We start from the raw sequence: 15,597 nt of genomic DNA on the forward strand, positions 1-15,597 counted from the left end.
TATGACCAATATACTCCGGATTCCTCAAAATTTACTATTTAGCAGCCCTCTCTATTTGCTGATCACTGTCAAGTGGAAGCGGTACAGCAACCGGCTTCACCTTCTTATCCACAGTTTTGTATTTCGTGTCAACCCTGGCTTCATTATGCTCTTTTGCATTACATAAACCTTGCTGTAAATCAGCAATTCTGCACTCCAATGGCTGAATATTCTCAGCCCTCTGCTCTATGGATTGCATAGAAACAGCCCCAAACTCTGAATGCTGAAATATTTCACCAGTAAACTCTGTTGGCTGAAAATTTTCAGCCCTCTGTCTCTCTGAAAGTTGATCATAACCAGCTGGAAACTCTGTTTGCTGAATTTCTTCAGCACTCAACACTTTTTGCTGAGTTACTTCAGCCTCTGACTCAATCTGTGACATAAAATCTGCAATTTCATGAAACATGTCCAGGGACTGCACTAATACATTACCATGACAATTCAGCATATCAGTTTTCAGCATATCTCCCATCTCTGTCATCGTATCTGCACAAATCACACTGTCATACATCCCATCTATGTGCTCATCATCCTCCAAAATTCCTACATTTTTCAAATTTTTCTCCTTCCTGCATATATACTGCCTGGCAGCTCTAGACAACCTAGAAGTCTTCTGATAACTCATCGAACTGTTTGCTGAAATCCCAACAAACCCGGAGGAGAAAACACCGCTGCCAGGAGGCGAGAACTCCAATCTCCTTTGCTCTGTACCACCGTCGTCTCGCGAAACGGTGGTACCTAATGAAAACCCGAATCCCTCACTATGGGCAAAGGTGCATCTCTGAGAGTATCTCTGTTTCTAACATGGTTCACACATACAGTCATAAACTGAACTACTCTCATACCATCTTTACTGCGAATCCGTGCATAAGCAGATCCATCAGCCATGAACTTTGTTTCCATGCGCATCTCTGTAATGAATGGCTGTCCAAGAATTATGGGATACGAGCATGAATCTTGCACAAAGAAATGAAAATCCTCCTCTACATCACCAATAGAAACCCTGACACTAGGACAAGCAGCATATAAATCACGTGCAGTGTTATTGGTGGCTCTCATACGCCACCCATGCTCTACATCCATAGGCCATCTGTTACTCTCATAAACTCCACGAACTATGAGATTAATCTCTGAACCATGATCAACCAATGCAACATAAGGCACCTGTTTCTCTCCAATATTTGCCATCGTCTCTGTAGTTGCCCTAGCCCAATGGCTCCGCGAAAAGTGACTACGCGGTATCATGACAGGCTCATCAATTTCAGCATAATGCATAGGCTGAACCCTCTTCTCTACCTGCGGGAAAACAGAAGCATTATCAACCATAACCTCATCCTCATCCTCATCCAACTCCCCAATCAAAACTCCATGTGTATCAGTGGTAGACAATGCATGCCTTTTCCTCTTCAGGACCTCCTGAAACTGATCCTGAAACTCTCTTTTTGAGATGCCCAAAATCTCAGAAATAGTGAAAGTTACCTCACTGCCAAGTATCTTATCATTAAAGATTTTCTTCATATCTGTAGATGTCTCAATATCGGACATCAATCTGAATCCTGGTTTCTTCCTCTCTCTAGGCTCTTGCCTCTTTTCTCTCTTTTAAGCATCCTCCATCTGTCGATCTGGCCCTGGTCTTGAAGACGGTCCTGCAGTAGGTGGAGTAACAAACTCACCCCCTCTAGTCTTCTTAGCTGCACTTGGATTTTCTTCATCCCTCTTACGCTTCTCCTCAACAAATACATCTGCACCATGAGATTTAGCCAAATAAGCATAAATAGAATACCTGTCAACAGGCGAGTCCCAACCTGTCTCTGATCTGATGCTAGAGCCTGCACTAGTCAAAACAGTTTGCTGAATTTTTCCCTTGTTTGCAGTCTCCATAGCATAAGTCCATAGCGCGGACTGAGTCTCTGATCCCTTCTCAATCTGTACTCCATATGCAGAAGCATCACCTCTAGCTGTCACATAAGAAGTACGCCCAGCCATGTCATCCACTAACTTCTTCATTCCACCTTTACCAAAGTTGGTAGCAAGTGGAGCTCCTGTCTCAGTCAACTAAATCTTACCATCTTGCCCCCAATATACCACATTCTTCCTCCTTGCATCCTGAAAAGAGACACAATCCCTGCAATGCTGATGGTCCATACTATCGCACCAAATACATCTCCGATCTCTCCTAGGTGCAGTAGGAGCACTCCTAGGTGCAGTAGGAGCACTCCTAGGTGCAGTAGGAGCACTAGAAGAAGTCGAAGGCGCAGTCGAAGCAAACTGCTCCTTCAACTTTCCCACCAACTCCGCTTTGACTGACTCCAATGTCAAATCTGTTATGCCTTTGATTATGTCATCAAGAGAGGTAGGCACCGATGGAGCGGATGGTTTTGGAGCAGAAGGTGTAGGCATCGGTCGTGGAACAGGAGGAATAGGTGGAGTGGAAACAGTAGGCACTGGCATAGGCCAAGAAACTGGCTGAGGAGGAGAAGAAATAATAGGGATAGAAGCAGGCATAGGAGTTGATGATGGTGTAGGTGTCATGGAACCATTCTGTAGGCGAGTCTTCCATATCCTCCTCTTGGTCAAAGTCGAGACTGCATCCTGAGCATCCTGCCAATCAGTTTTAAGACCCATAGGCTTCATGCGATCTTCAAGAAGCTCACCCAATTCTTCTTGAAGAGCAGGATCTGCAGCTTGCAAGAAAACCTCAACTTTTTCAACATCCAATGCTCTTTGTTCAATGGCATCAAGCTGACTATACCTCTCTTCGAATTCTCGAATCAACTCCGAAGCAGCGAGACCTTTGTTTGGCATGTAGACCCACTCTCGGAATGACTGCCGAGTAGCCATACCAAAGTCTTCAAGGAAGTATTCTTCTTTTAGGGCCTTCTTAAAATCTTGCCAATGTGTATTTTGAATAAAAAGATCAGTCACTTTTGTCCTCAAAGCAGGTGTGACAAGACGAAGGAAGTACTTACTCATAAGTCCAGCTGGAACTCCAAAAACCCCATCTTGATCTCATATGTCTTCAAATATGCTGAAACATTACACCCGTCAAATAGCTTCTTCTCACTCTCAACTGCTTCAATAGCCTTAGTCGCGCTGTTTGCATTCTCCTGCTCTGAATAGAGTTGCCTTTGCTGAGACAATTGCTGTTGATGCAATTGTTGTTGCTGCTGCATATACAATTGTGTTTGCTGATTTTGGAGCTGCATATACATGGACATATTCTACAAAATCTGCTTTAGATCCTCCGTTGAAGTACTTGACGCAGCAGTCATTGATGGAGCTGAAGTAGAGGCAGCTGGAATTGTAGAAGAGGCTGAAATAGAGGCTGAAGTATCTCCCATCCTGAAATTTCTGCGACACTTTCACGTCGGGTTCACCAAAGATGTCGAAGGGTTTCGAAAGCAATGTCGCAACTTCAGAAGTCCTTCATAAAATTTCAGAATAGAAGATCTATCAAGTAAGTAAGCAAGATGGGAAAATGATGCCAAGTAATAATTGTATTATTGCCAAGATGTTTACAAAATACAAGATGAATTCCTATAATGATTATATGGTTCTTTGAAGCTCCTTCTTACATCACTCGAGCGTCGTCATATTTTGCCTATCCACACTTGGTCAAAAGCAGTTTTACCAATCACATTAGCTTACCAACAGAAACTCTGAAAATCCAGAAGATGTGCTTCCAGCACTCTATTTATCCACTTCAGTTTGCCACTTAAGCCATAGTGCAAGCAACTGAAGCAATTCAAGCTTCTTCCTCTCAATAACACTTTTCGTTCAAAATCAGATATCTTTCCAAGAGTTTTTTTTAAAAAAAACCTCCTTCCAGTGATGAATATTGTCAAGTGTTTTCTGAAGTTGATGCATGCGATCAAACAAAGATGAAAGCTCTTGTGAGACTCTCTTTTCTGCATTAAAAATTCAGTTCCTTCCTCTTCTTTGACAACAGTAACATTCTAAACTTTCTGAAAAAGGAACTCAAGCTCTTCCACTCCAAAAGAGCTCAAAACAGAGCTCATGCAACATCAAAAGGTGCTACTACAGCTTCCAACAGAAGTTTTACAGTCCCAAATTGAACAGGTATTACATCAGGCCCTCCTTTTCTTTTCAATCAACTTTCAGTTTTGTCTGAGATTCATCAACCCTTCATAGAACAAAAGGCCCAGTTTGTAGGGAGTAGGTATGCATTCACTCCCGTAAGATGAATCTGATTTATAGTCATTGAATCACATCGTGATCCAAATCAAATTTCTTCTTCTGTGAATCCATGCCTAATCTCCTTCCTTCACGTTACAAATATTGGCTGTAATATTGCCCTCAGTTGGTGTATAACAGTTAAGAATTTGCTCTGTTTTGGGGAGGCGAAGGGATTATTCCATGTGCCATTGTTTCTTCTCATTCATCTGTATCCTTCTCATCCTTTTAATTTATATGAATACAACGGCGAAAGATAATGCTTTTTCAGGAGTGATCGTTGTAAGGTTGTAAGGTAGGATATTTATCATTATGGCCGCGAGCTGCAATGCTTCATCGCTTGTCAGCACAATGCAATTCTCTCCTGTTTTTTTTTAAATTAGCCCATTAATTTGCTTCCTTCTCCAATCGCCCTCTCTAATTCGATCACAGAAACATTCCCCAATTCTATTGTGCTATAAAAAAATTCCTGTATTACAGCTATGACGGTCAAGTTTTGGGAGCTTCTTCACAAAGAGTAAAACAAACGAGCATTTCGGCATGCCATAGCTTCCATCCGCTTTAATTTTTGTCCTCTGAAGTTGTAGTCAGAGCTTTAATTGATCTTTTACCCTCTTCATAGCCGCAGGAGTGTCTATAGAGAGGTTTCAAGAGGAATCGATGGTGGAGACGGCATCGACTTGCTGTTTCAGGGACATAAGAACCATTTTAACGGCGCGGAGACTCTGGCAAATGTCCTCTTCCTCCTTTTCCGTATCGAAGGGTCCCCTGCACATTCGCTTCTGACATCGTCTTCCCCCCCTTCCACCTCAGTGTAATTCCTCTCCTTCAAGCAGCAGAGTACCCTCCAATCTTTTTTCTCCGTCCATCCTCCCCATGCTCTGTTTCTCCCTATTTCCCCCAGATTCAGCGTCATACTCCCCTTTTCTGTTTTAGGCCCTCCTAAATTCTCCTTCACTCTAATAAAGCGGCCCCAGAAAAGCTTCCCTTTTCCCACGCTACTCCATCACTATCCAAAGATAATCTTCGGATGATTACACTCTTTCAGCATTTCAATCTCTCCACAGATGTCTTCATAACCTTCCCTTCACTTAATGAAATAATTTTTATTGCTACCAATTCTAATGTTTTTAAGTCTCTAACTTTGCAAACTGCTCCATACGATCCTTTGCCTTAAGTGCTTCCCCACAAATGTATGCAATCTGTCGTTCTTCCAATGTCTCTTTAGTTCTGACCATCAAATCTGCTATGCTTCCTGAACTGGTTCAGTTTTCTTACACCCTATTTACACACGAGGCTTGGCTTTCTGTTTTGCTAGGGCTGTCCCAAGCATGCCAAGATTTACATGAGCATCATCATCAACTTTGATGTAGAAATCTGCATCCCACATGGCAACAGCAGTGGAAAAGAAGGTCTTTATCTTTGCCAGTAACTCATGATATCCTTCTATATGATTTAGCCTAAGGAAATCTCCATGCCTTACATTTTCAACATCAATGGCTCTTGCGGCTACTAAAACCAGTGTTAATTCCAATAACAAGAAAGGCTTTTACAGCTTCATTAGATCTGTTGGCTACTTGATTCATAAGCAAATCAGAGCTAGAATGAGATCTAGAGATTGCCAACAATACTCAATCAAATCCCTTCTTTGTAACCTCCAAGTGCATCTCTTGACCTCTCCACATTGCCACAAGCTTTCAAGCCACACACATAAGTAATAGCATCCTGACCGATGCTTTTGAGTGTCATCTCATCAAGGAATTCCAATGCTTCTCTATCACAGCCATGTTTTGTCTAATACTTCTTGGGATTTTCCAAGCATACCAGATTTTACATACATGTCAACCAGAGCATTATTGATAAATTCTTCTTGTTCCAAACCCTCTTCACTATACTGTCTACGCAGAACAAAAGTATAATCACAACAACTAAATATGTACAAAGTATCGAATCCCACACACAACTTTTGGGTGGTTTTTACACCTCAAATGCTGAGTGTAGTGTATCGACAACTGCTACATTGTCTTGATGATGTGCGTCCACTACTGTGAAGCCACTTTGGAGTATCCTGATTTTGTCACTTTTCTCGTTTGTTCTTAAAAGTTGTTGGTGTTACAAAATATTTTGAGACATGCTATCTTTTATATGTTAAAACAAAGAAACCTGGTTTGGAAATAGAGCTTTTTGTGGCCAACACAATTGTGGACATGTGTGGTAAATCCCAATTTCTTACAGAAACACGGCAAGTGTTTGATAGGATTCCTATGAAAATTGAAAGTTCATGGAATGCATTCACCACAGCATATGCTGAACATGGATTTTGTGAAGAAGCATTGATGTGTTTCAAAGAAATGAAGCTCACAGGCTAGCAACTTCATTTGGAACTAATGAAAGAGAGGATTGGAAGAGAGGTCTATGTAGATCTAGATGGAATTGCATGGAATGCACTGATTGCATGATATGTTGAACATGGGCTTAAAAAGGAAGCATTGAATTGTCTTCTGCATGAAATGGACCTTGAGAGGTCTTACTATGCGTGTTACCACATTTGTCTGCAGCTTGAAAGCTTGTGGCACTTTTGATGTCTCTATTTTGGAGATGCTGGAATGTGTGTTTGAGGTGAAAGCCAACAATGGTGGCATTTTCCTTGGTGGTGAATATTTCAACAATGCACTGATTAAGCATTTTGTTCAAGAGTTCAACAAGCAAGAAGGCATGGTCATCACAAAAGATAACCTTGCTCTTCAAAGGTTGTGTGAGGCTACTGAAAAAGGTAAAGTTGAGCTCTCTACTTCCATGAAAATAGACATACAATTTCCCTTTCTTATGGCTCATGCAACTAGTCCGAAGCATTTCAACCTCACCCTAACATGATCCAAGCTTGAGGCCCTGGTGATGGACCTTATTGAAAGAACTCGCAAACTATGCAATGATTGTCTAGCAAAAGGAGGGTTGAAACCTAGTGAGCTAGATGAAGTACTCTTGGTTGGGGAAGTGACCCAAATGCCTAGGGTTTGTGATTTTGTAGCCAATATATCTAGTAAAGATCCAAACAAAAATGTTAATGGTGGATGAAGCTATTGCCATGGGCGCTTCCATTGAAGCAGGGGCTCTTCGAGGTGACGTCAAAGTTATCTTACTTTTAGATGTGCCACCTCTATCTTGTTTTAAAAATGCTCGACAAGGTTTTGGGTAGGACGAGGAGGATTTTTTAAAAAAAGGAAGATCAACACTAAAAAGGAAGGGTAGCTTTCTTTCTATTTTCTCCCTCACGTAGAGGACAACATTGGAAGGGTGGTCATCGAGCATGAAATTATGGTGCCCTGAGTGGAGCTTAGCTACCAAGAATTAATTTGGAAAACTCCTCGAGTTTGTGTTATCGTCACATTGAATTATGTAATTCGATGATGTTGAAGTTGAAGTATTGGAGTCGTCTAGTTATTTCTAGGAACTGGAGGTTGAGCACATACTCGTAACCCTCTTCCTCATTGTTGATATAGTCCAAGCTATGGCTATGACCAAAGTCCAAGCAGTTGAAGTCCTGCAGGTTATGATCATAGTGCTACATCATCGGCAGATGAATGAGAGGAGTTTCAATCAGCATTCTGTGGTCGATAGCCAATGCATGACTGATATTATTGGAATTGAAGAAGGGAAAGGATAGCAGACTTTGAAAAGAAATCTCACTGAGAAGCCTGCACACAATCAAAACAAAGAAAAAGAAATTTTCTTTTTAGCAAACAAGAAGACATCCTCTACGTTAGTGAGAAGACAAAGCTAAAAGCCAAAGTCTGAAGATCAGATAAAAAGAAGAAGAAGCTGACATGAGCTCGAGAGGGTGGAAGACTACAATGGAAGCAAAGGGCTCCAGAATACATCAAATGGGAAACCAAAGATTGATGTGGCGATGGAAATGTAATAGTTATTGTATGTTCACTGAGACCAAAAGCACGAACACCATTAACACTTAAAGGAGAAGCTCCGAATTTAGCACTGATGATAGGTTCCTTTGTTGGTTTGTATCCAGCCTCATGCCTAGAGAACTGAATGGGTCCAGTCAAACTAGTTTAATTGGTTGATCAGAAGGCAAGTAGATAGATGGTCTATGCAGGATGTGGTGTAATAACAGTTTTGCAACTCTGCCATGTGTGTGATGTTCATTTGAAACAACAAGAGGCTCATGCATCCTCGTGCCCCATAAGCATCACGCATTCATTGAATCATGAAGCCATCAACTAGCTAGTAGTTTTTTTTTTGCAACCTATGGGACAAGAAACTTCAGAAACATGGAAATCCAAACATTGTCATGGCAGTTATCAGGGAATAAAATAGATTTGAATGCTTCAAGAGTTGTTGCAATAAAAAAGGCTTCAAGTTGAAGCACGATAATCGTGTGACTACAGTGGACTACTATGATATGTGCACTGTAGTCAAAGAGTTGGAGCGCACATCATGGAGTGTGACTACAACTCTGAATTGCATTTAGAATTTGTTCCTAGCATTGAGTAGCCGGACAAATTGGAATTTGGGTAAACAAATTTTGTGAATCAAATCGTTTTGAGTTCTTTGAGTGTTTTCTTTCTTCGTGCTTGTGATCTCCAGTAAAAATGGGGGCCTGCCAGTGCCTTCTGGCAATTGAACCGCGAGATGAGAATCCTCAATCTGTCTGGATGTCATGACACTACACGTCCACCACTGCAAACCTGAGGGCAGAGTTTTTTTCTAAGAATTTGAAAACATTAATTGGCAGCATTAGGAATTTGTTTTCCATTGTGTGTGTCTTTTGCGTTTGCATTTTGCATGACGCATGAGCACATGTAGTTAGGCTAGGCACATTCTTTTCAATGCATTCATAATTTTTGTGTGGACATTGTTTGATTGATTGCATCGCATGGATCTAACACAAAGTTCTATTTCAAAGCATATTTTCTTGTTAGGGTAGAATGCATGAATTAAGGCAGGAAGTGATGACAGTGAAGCTTCTTTGAATATGGTTCTTGCTAGCACGGGAGTGAAGGAAAGAAATGGGAGAAACATTTGAATCTTGCAAAACCCCACAACAGACTTGGACATTGGCTTGCATTTTTTTGTTAAATGGTTTCCCTTTTGTTTTATGAGTTAAGATTAAAAGTGATTTGTATTGTGATGGATGTTGTACCACTTTCAAAGCAAGAGCAGAGTATGAACTTGGATGCTTCTTTCAGTCAACAGTTGAATGTATCAACAAAGTCTAATCAGGCACCACTACATCGTGTGGTCAAGTTTAACATCAATTGAAGCTAGAATTTCTATGTGGTAGTGTCCCGGCAGTTAACACAGACAATGATGCTATAACTTGTGGAATCTCATGACGCTCAAATGCAACAAATGTTTCTGCCATAATGCTCCAAAATGAGAGGAACATTGCATACCACTACAAGATGCTCCCTTCATAAAGAGTCTTAAACACTCTTCTCTTGTCATGGAAATTCATGGGAAATGATGTTTTGACAAAAGGAAATGCCAATGACTCTAGGAAAAGCTTGAATGTAGGTAGAGGAGGTTCACAAAAAGATGATAATCACAGGTTTTGGAATTCTTTTTATCCCTCACTTTACAAGTCTAGTATGAATGGAAGATTAGAGGGACATGATAACGATAGGAGAGAATAGCTTTTCTTAAATAAATCCTTAGCTTTAATAAGAAAATCTACAAGCTTTTTGGACCATGTGTGGAGGAGATATGTGATTGTAGAAGAGAGTGAAAAAGGAGGAGAGGATGATAACTAAGAAGAACCAACATGGCTTCCACCGGGAGGGGAGGACATGATATGTTCTCCTCTATGCTGAATTATGGGGGATATCATGTTCACATTTTGTTCTCTCTCATCATTCATGGAGTGTATGATGGCTATATGAATAGAAGGAGGAAGTTGATGTGAAGGAAGTCGAGAAAGACCCAGAGTTGATTCACCATATGTGTGCAACAGAAGTCGATTGCGTGATAAAGGGAGGAAGATAAGCTCAAGGAGGTGATTTAAGGGGCAAAAGTCTCATAGGTCTAGGGGGAGTCAATTGTCACTGATCAAGAGAGCAACAAGAATAAAGCTGCTTCTAATGACATTCCCACGGCTATAGTACCAGGAGTTGCTGCTGAGCCAGCCCGTTCAAAACAGTACTTCTGTCTAGCAGAAACTATTAGTGACATCCCTAAAACAGTATTCGTATCGTGAACCAATGGCCACTTTTCCGGTCAAAGGAAATGCCTGCCCCGTACGTCAAGAGCTGAACTGCTATGAATCAAAGACTGTCAGCTCGCCGTTTCCGGCCAGTATTGTGGGTTCAATGGCTTTATACAAATTAGTTGTTTTTGACCCATCCGATCCCCAGAAATGGAAATTGTTAATACTGGCACTGTACCTTAAGTGGGAGATGGAATAGCCCGCATTCATGGTTCGAAGAAAGTAATGGCTAGAGAATTGGTAGAATCTGAAGATGGTATAGTAGGCATCGCTTTGAATTTAGAATCTGATAATGTTGGCTAAGTACTGATGGGCGATGGTTTGACCATACAGGAAGGGGGTTCTGTAAAAGCAATGGGAAAAATTGCGCAAATACCAGTTAGTAATTCTTTCTTAGGCCTTTAAGCCAGTAAATGCTTTGGCCCAACCGATCGATGGAAAGGGTCAAATCCCAGCTTCTGAGTCTAGATCAATCGAGTCTTCCGCACCATATGGGAATTATTTCAAGACGTTCCGGTGGCGGAAAACGACCCGAATCTGCAGGAATTCGGGAAGGTTGAAGCAATGGCCAAACCTCCTTGAGGCTACAGCAATAACGTCATAAGCAATGACACTTAACTAAAGCACTTTATCCTCGCTTTCCACCTTTTTTCTAGGGTTAGGAGGATCACGCGCCATAATGCCGGATCTCCATCTTTCTTTGTTGGTTGCTCTCCAGTCGCAGAATTATGAATAGTTTCACTAAAAATAAGTTTATTGGCTTGAAAAAAAAAATGAACCAATCCTTTAGCCTGGCAACCTGTACTATTTTTGCTGCCTCCAGCAACCTGTTGCAACTAACTTCATATTTAGGATGAAACAAGACAATTATGCCAGATAGTAAGGAATTACAAGTTTTCTACACTAGAAAAAGCTAATAAATGGACTCGACCCATTATATATTTTTCCAGTAGTCATTTTAGGGACGTTTGCATGTACTGTGGGTCTTGCGGTTCCGGAACCATCAATGATTGGTGAACCAGCAAATCCTTTTGCGACTCCATTGGAAATATTACCCGAATGGTACTTTTTCCCTGTCTTTCAAATACTTCGTACAGTTCCCAATAAATTATTGGGGGTCCTCTTAATGGCGTTCGTATCGGCGGGCTCGTTGACCGTTCCTTTCATAGAAAATGTAAATAGGTTCCAAAATCCATTTCGACGCCCTAAAATCTTAACCACAAAGGCACCCGCTTGCCCAAAATAAAATGAATTAGCCGGATTGCTGCTTTATGACACTTGCTAGACCTATAAAAAATGTTATGATCTCCAGACCTATAAAAAATATTATGATTGCAGAAAACAAACATAATCAATGCGATATAGCTAGCATTATTAATTAAAATAATCTATTGTATTAACCTTGGCTGCTTTCTGTCTGAGAGCCAGAGCAACTATGCAATTATTTGCGTTATCATAGAAATTTCGTATTTGCTTTATTTTCGAGAGGCTATCTGTTTTTTTTTGTTTGATTTTTTTCGGCATAAGGTAGATAGTGACTTTATTTAGGAATTTTTATGCAAGAATCGAAAATGTAATCTGGCTGGTTTCCGATGGACATAGCAATTTTCATGAATGTTGAGCACATACTTTGTGTCGGCAAAGCCGACGCAAGTTCCTTTTTTAAGTGCTAAAGCGTTTTAGCCTTTAAAACCAAAGCCAATAGGATGTAAATCGATCGACCTTTATCACCCCATATTATTATTTATAAGCCATAGCTTACTTCGATCTTATTTATCCTTCATAGAATCTTTGGAACTTTTTTGGCTGCTGCATTGTTAATTGGTTTTTTTTTTTGAAAGTTGGTCATTTTAGCCTTATTTTTGAAAGTTATTATTAATGTGCCTTCTTCGTTGGAAAGCATTTCCATTGGTTTATCTTAGGCCTAGTAAATTTCATTTTTTTAGCTTTGTCCTATTATATGAGTAATGGGGTTTGTCATTTATGGTAAGATTTCGGATTTATTTTAGATCTGTCTTAAGTTTATATTTTTGGAATCGTGATGTTATTAGTTGCAGTTTTTTTGACTTTTTCGAAATTTATTCAATTTTCCATTTTGTAAGCACGGGGAGTAAGCTAACCTCCCCAGGCAAAGATTCTATTTCGACAAACTAAACCTCTTCATCGAAAAATTAAAAAAAATTGAAATTGATCCTGGCTATGATGGTCTATATGTTGATGGACTGTTTCTATATCTTACTAATAAATAAGTTAATGGACTGTTTCATAATGTTCAACGTGTTGATGTACTGTTTCTCTATCTCATAATACTTACTAATAAGCTGTTGATGGATATGTATAACAATGTGAAAAAGGGATAAGAAAGAACCAAAGGACATTTGTTTTTAAAGAAAAAGAAGAAGATCCAATGCATTGGTTATGGTTTCGGTAAATGCATTGTACCATATTTCTTTCTTAATAAAAAAAAGATGTTTCTAATTAAACTATTTATAAGAGTTAAATGGGACAAATACATTGGTTATGGTTTCGGTAAATGCATTGGCTATGTTTTTGATAAATGCATGGGTTTTGGTTTTAGTAAATATAATATCTATGGTAAATGCATAGGTTCCGGCAATGATAAAATCATATCAAATATGTCTTTCATATAGTCAATCTTATTTGAAAGTAAATACATCATTTTTTAAATGCATTGGTTCCGAGGAAAGCACTAGTTCAGGAGACTATATCAAAAACCAATAAGGAGAAAAGCCACTAAAAAACCAATAAAAACAGTTGTAATGACTATCGTACTTACCTAAAGCGTTAGCTTCTCGTCAATTCCTTCTATTTTCAGCCATACTTTACTCTCCTGCAATGAATCCTTTGGTTTTTGGTAGATGGAAGATCTGCATGAGCGATACAAGAATTCTTGTATAATAACAATCTTTGGTATCCGGAATGTAAGATGATTCGCCTTGCCATTGGCCGTTCTGCTTACGGTTGTTAGTAAAAGCTAATAACTTACTAAGAAATCATCATCAACCTGCCTCATATGGCAGAAATTCACTAAAAATTTGGGCTTGATCATGGCCCAGAATGAACGCTAGCAATATGCTTAACACATGTAAGTTGGATGTCATTTCTGTTCCAGTTTTATGGAATAATTGAAAAAAAAGTAGCAAACGGGTGCGTAACGCGCAGGAATCTGCCAAACAGTTTCGGGCTAGATCCCGAAGCAATGCAAGCAATAAAGCTATGCAAGAAGATAATAAAGCGTTGTTTGATGAGCCTACGTAGTATTAGGTAGTTGGTTGGGTAAAGGCCAACCAAGCCTACGATGCTTAGCTGATCTTTTCGGATGACCAGCCACACTGGGACTGAGATACGGCCCAGACTCCGCCGGGAGGCAACAGTGGGGAATCTTGGACAATGGGCGAAAGCTTGATCTAGCAATATTGCGTGGGTGAGTGAAGAACGTCGCAAACACAAGGAATGGCAATACCGCTTGTAAAACCCTTTCGTCAAGTGTGCGATGGTGACAAAACTTAAAGAAGAAGCCCCGGCTAACTCCGTGCCAACAGTCGCGGTAAGACGGGGGGGCAAGTGTTATTCGGAATGACTGGGCGTAAAGGGCACGTAGGCGGTAAGTTAGGTCGAAGGTTAAAGACGCCAACCCAACTGGCGGAATGCTTACGAAACCAATTTACTTGAGTGAGATAGAGAAGAGTGAAATTTTGTGCGTAGGGATAAAATCTGGAGATACACGAAGGAACGCCGAAGTAGCGAAGGTAGCTCTTTGGGTCTCTACTGATGCTAAGGTGCGAAAGCTTGGGGAGCAAACGGGATTAGATACCCCGGTAGTCCATGCCGTAAACGATGAGTGTTTGTTTTTGGTCTGCGGATCGGAAGCTCAGCTAACGCGTTAAACACTCCGCCTGGGGAATACAGTCGCAAGACTGAAACTCAAAGGAATTGACGGGGGCTTGTACAAGCAGTGGAGCATGTGGTTTAATTCGATACAACGCGCAAAACCTTACCAACTCTTGACATAGAAACACTTGGCGTATGCACATTTGACATATGAACTAGTGTACTTGTTCTTAACGGGATAAGATAAAAATTCGTATAGGTGCTGCATGGTTGTCGTCAGCTCGTGTCGTGAGATGTTTTTGGTTAACTCCTATAACGAGCGAAACCCTTGTTTCATGTTGCTAAGACATGTTGTTTACAAAGGATCCATGCCATCTTTCATCAGCAGCCATACAGCTCAATGGTTGCTTGAGATCGACGGTATTCTTTTTATTGGGTGTTGCACTCATGAAAAACTGCCCGTAGTTTTACTATGGAGGAAGATGGGGATAACGTCAAGTCCGCATGGCCCTTATGAGCTGGGCTACACACGTGCTACAATGGCAATTACAATGGGAAGCAAGGCCGTAAGGTGGAGCGAATCCGTAAAGATTGTCTAAGTTCGGATTGTTCTCTGCAACTCGAGGACATGAAGTTGGAATCGCTAGTAATCGCGGATCAGCATGCTGCGGTGAATATGTACCCGAGCCCCGTACACACCGCCCGTCACACCCTGGGAATTGGCTCCGCCTGAAGCATTGAGCAGGGATCACTTATTAGTAAAGTGCATTATGCTTCCGTTAAGTGTAATTCACTTTAGTTTTAAAGGTGTTTCCGCTACATATTATGGTTGGGTCAGTAATTGAGGTGAAGTCGTAACATGGTAGTCGTAGGGGAACCTGTGGCTGGATGGATTCTTCCAGAAAGATGAAGATACAAGCTAAAAATCTCATATATGCGTTAATTAGCCTATTTTTTATCTGTTATTTTAATGATATTTTACTAGTAGCTAAAGGGCATTTTTGATGAAATCATTGTGGCCATTGTTTGTAGCTCAAGGAAGGAACCTTGCCAAGGAGATCCGGATAGTCCTGCTAGAAATAAGTTTTTAAAAAGCCCACATTACACAAATGAGTTGGCTGAAAGCTAGCCTACGAGCTTTATAGTATGTACATAATGTGGCTATGTCATATGGTTAAACGATCTGCCATCTGCGAAATTAGGATCTTGGCACTGAAAAAAAAAGTATTGGCTAGTTGCTTAATCCATACATGACTATATAAAATAAGGAATCTCCGATAGTAAGTTTCATA

At 40.5% G+C, this 15,597-nt stretch overlaps 1 pseudogene; it reads left to right on the forward strand.

Moving 5' to 3' along the window:
• Nucleotides 1-13,508: 13,508 nt before the first annotated feature.
• Nucleotides 13,509-15,200, forward strand: LOC148008242 (18S ribosomal RNA; annotated as a pseudogene).
• Nucleotides 15,201-15,597: the final 397 nt, after the last annotated feature.

Source organism: Lygodium microphyllum, unplaced genomic scaffold (assembly GCF_053477565.2).
Source record: "Lygodium microphyllum isolate KBCC unplaced genomic scaffold, Lygodium_microphyllum_v1.1.10 scaffold_230, whole genome shotgun sequence".
NCBI lineage: Eukaryota > Viridiplantae > Streptophyta > Polypodiopsida > Schizaeales > Lygodiaceae > Lygodium > Lygodium microphyllum.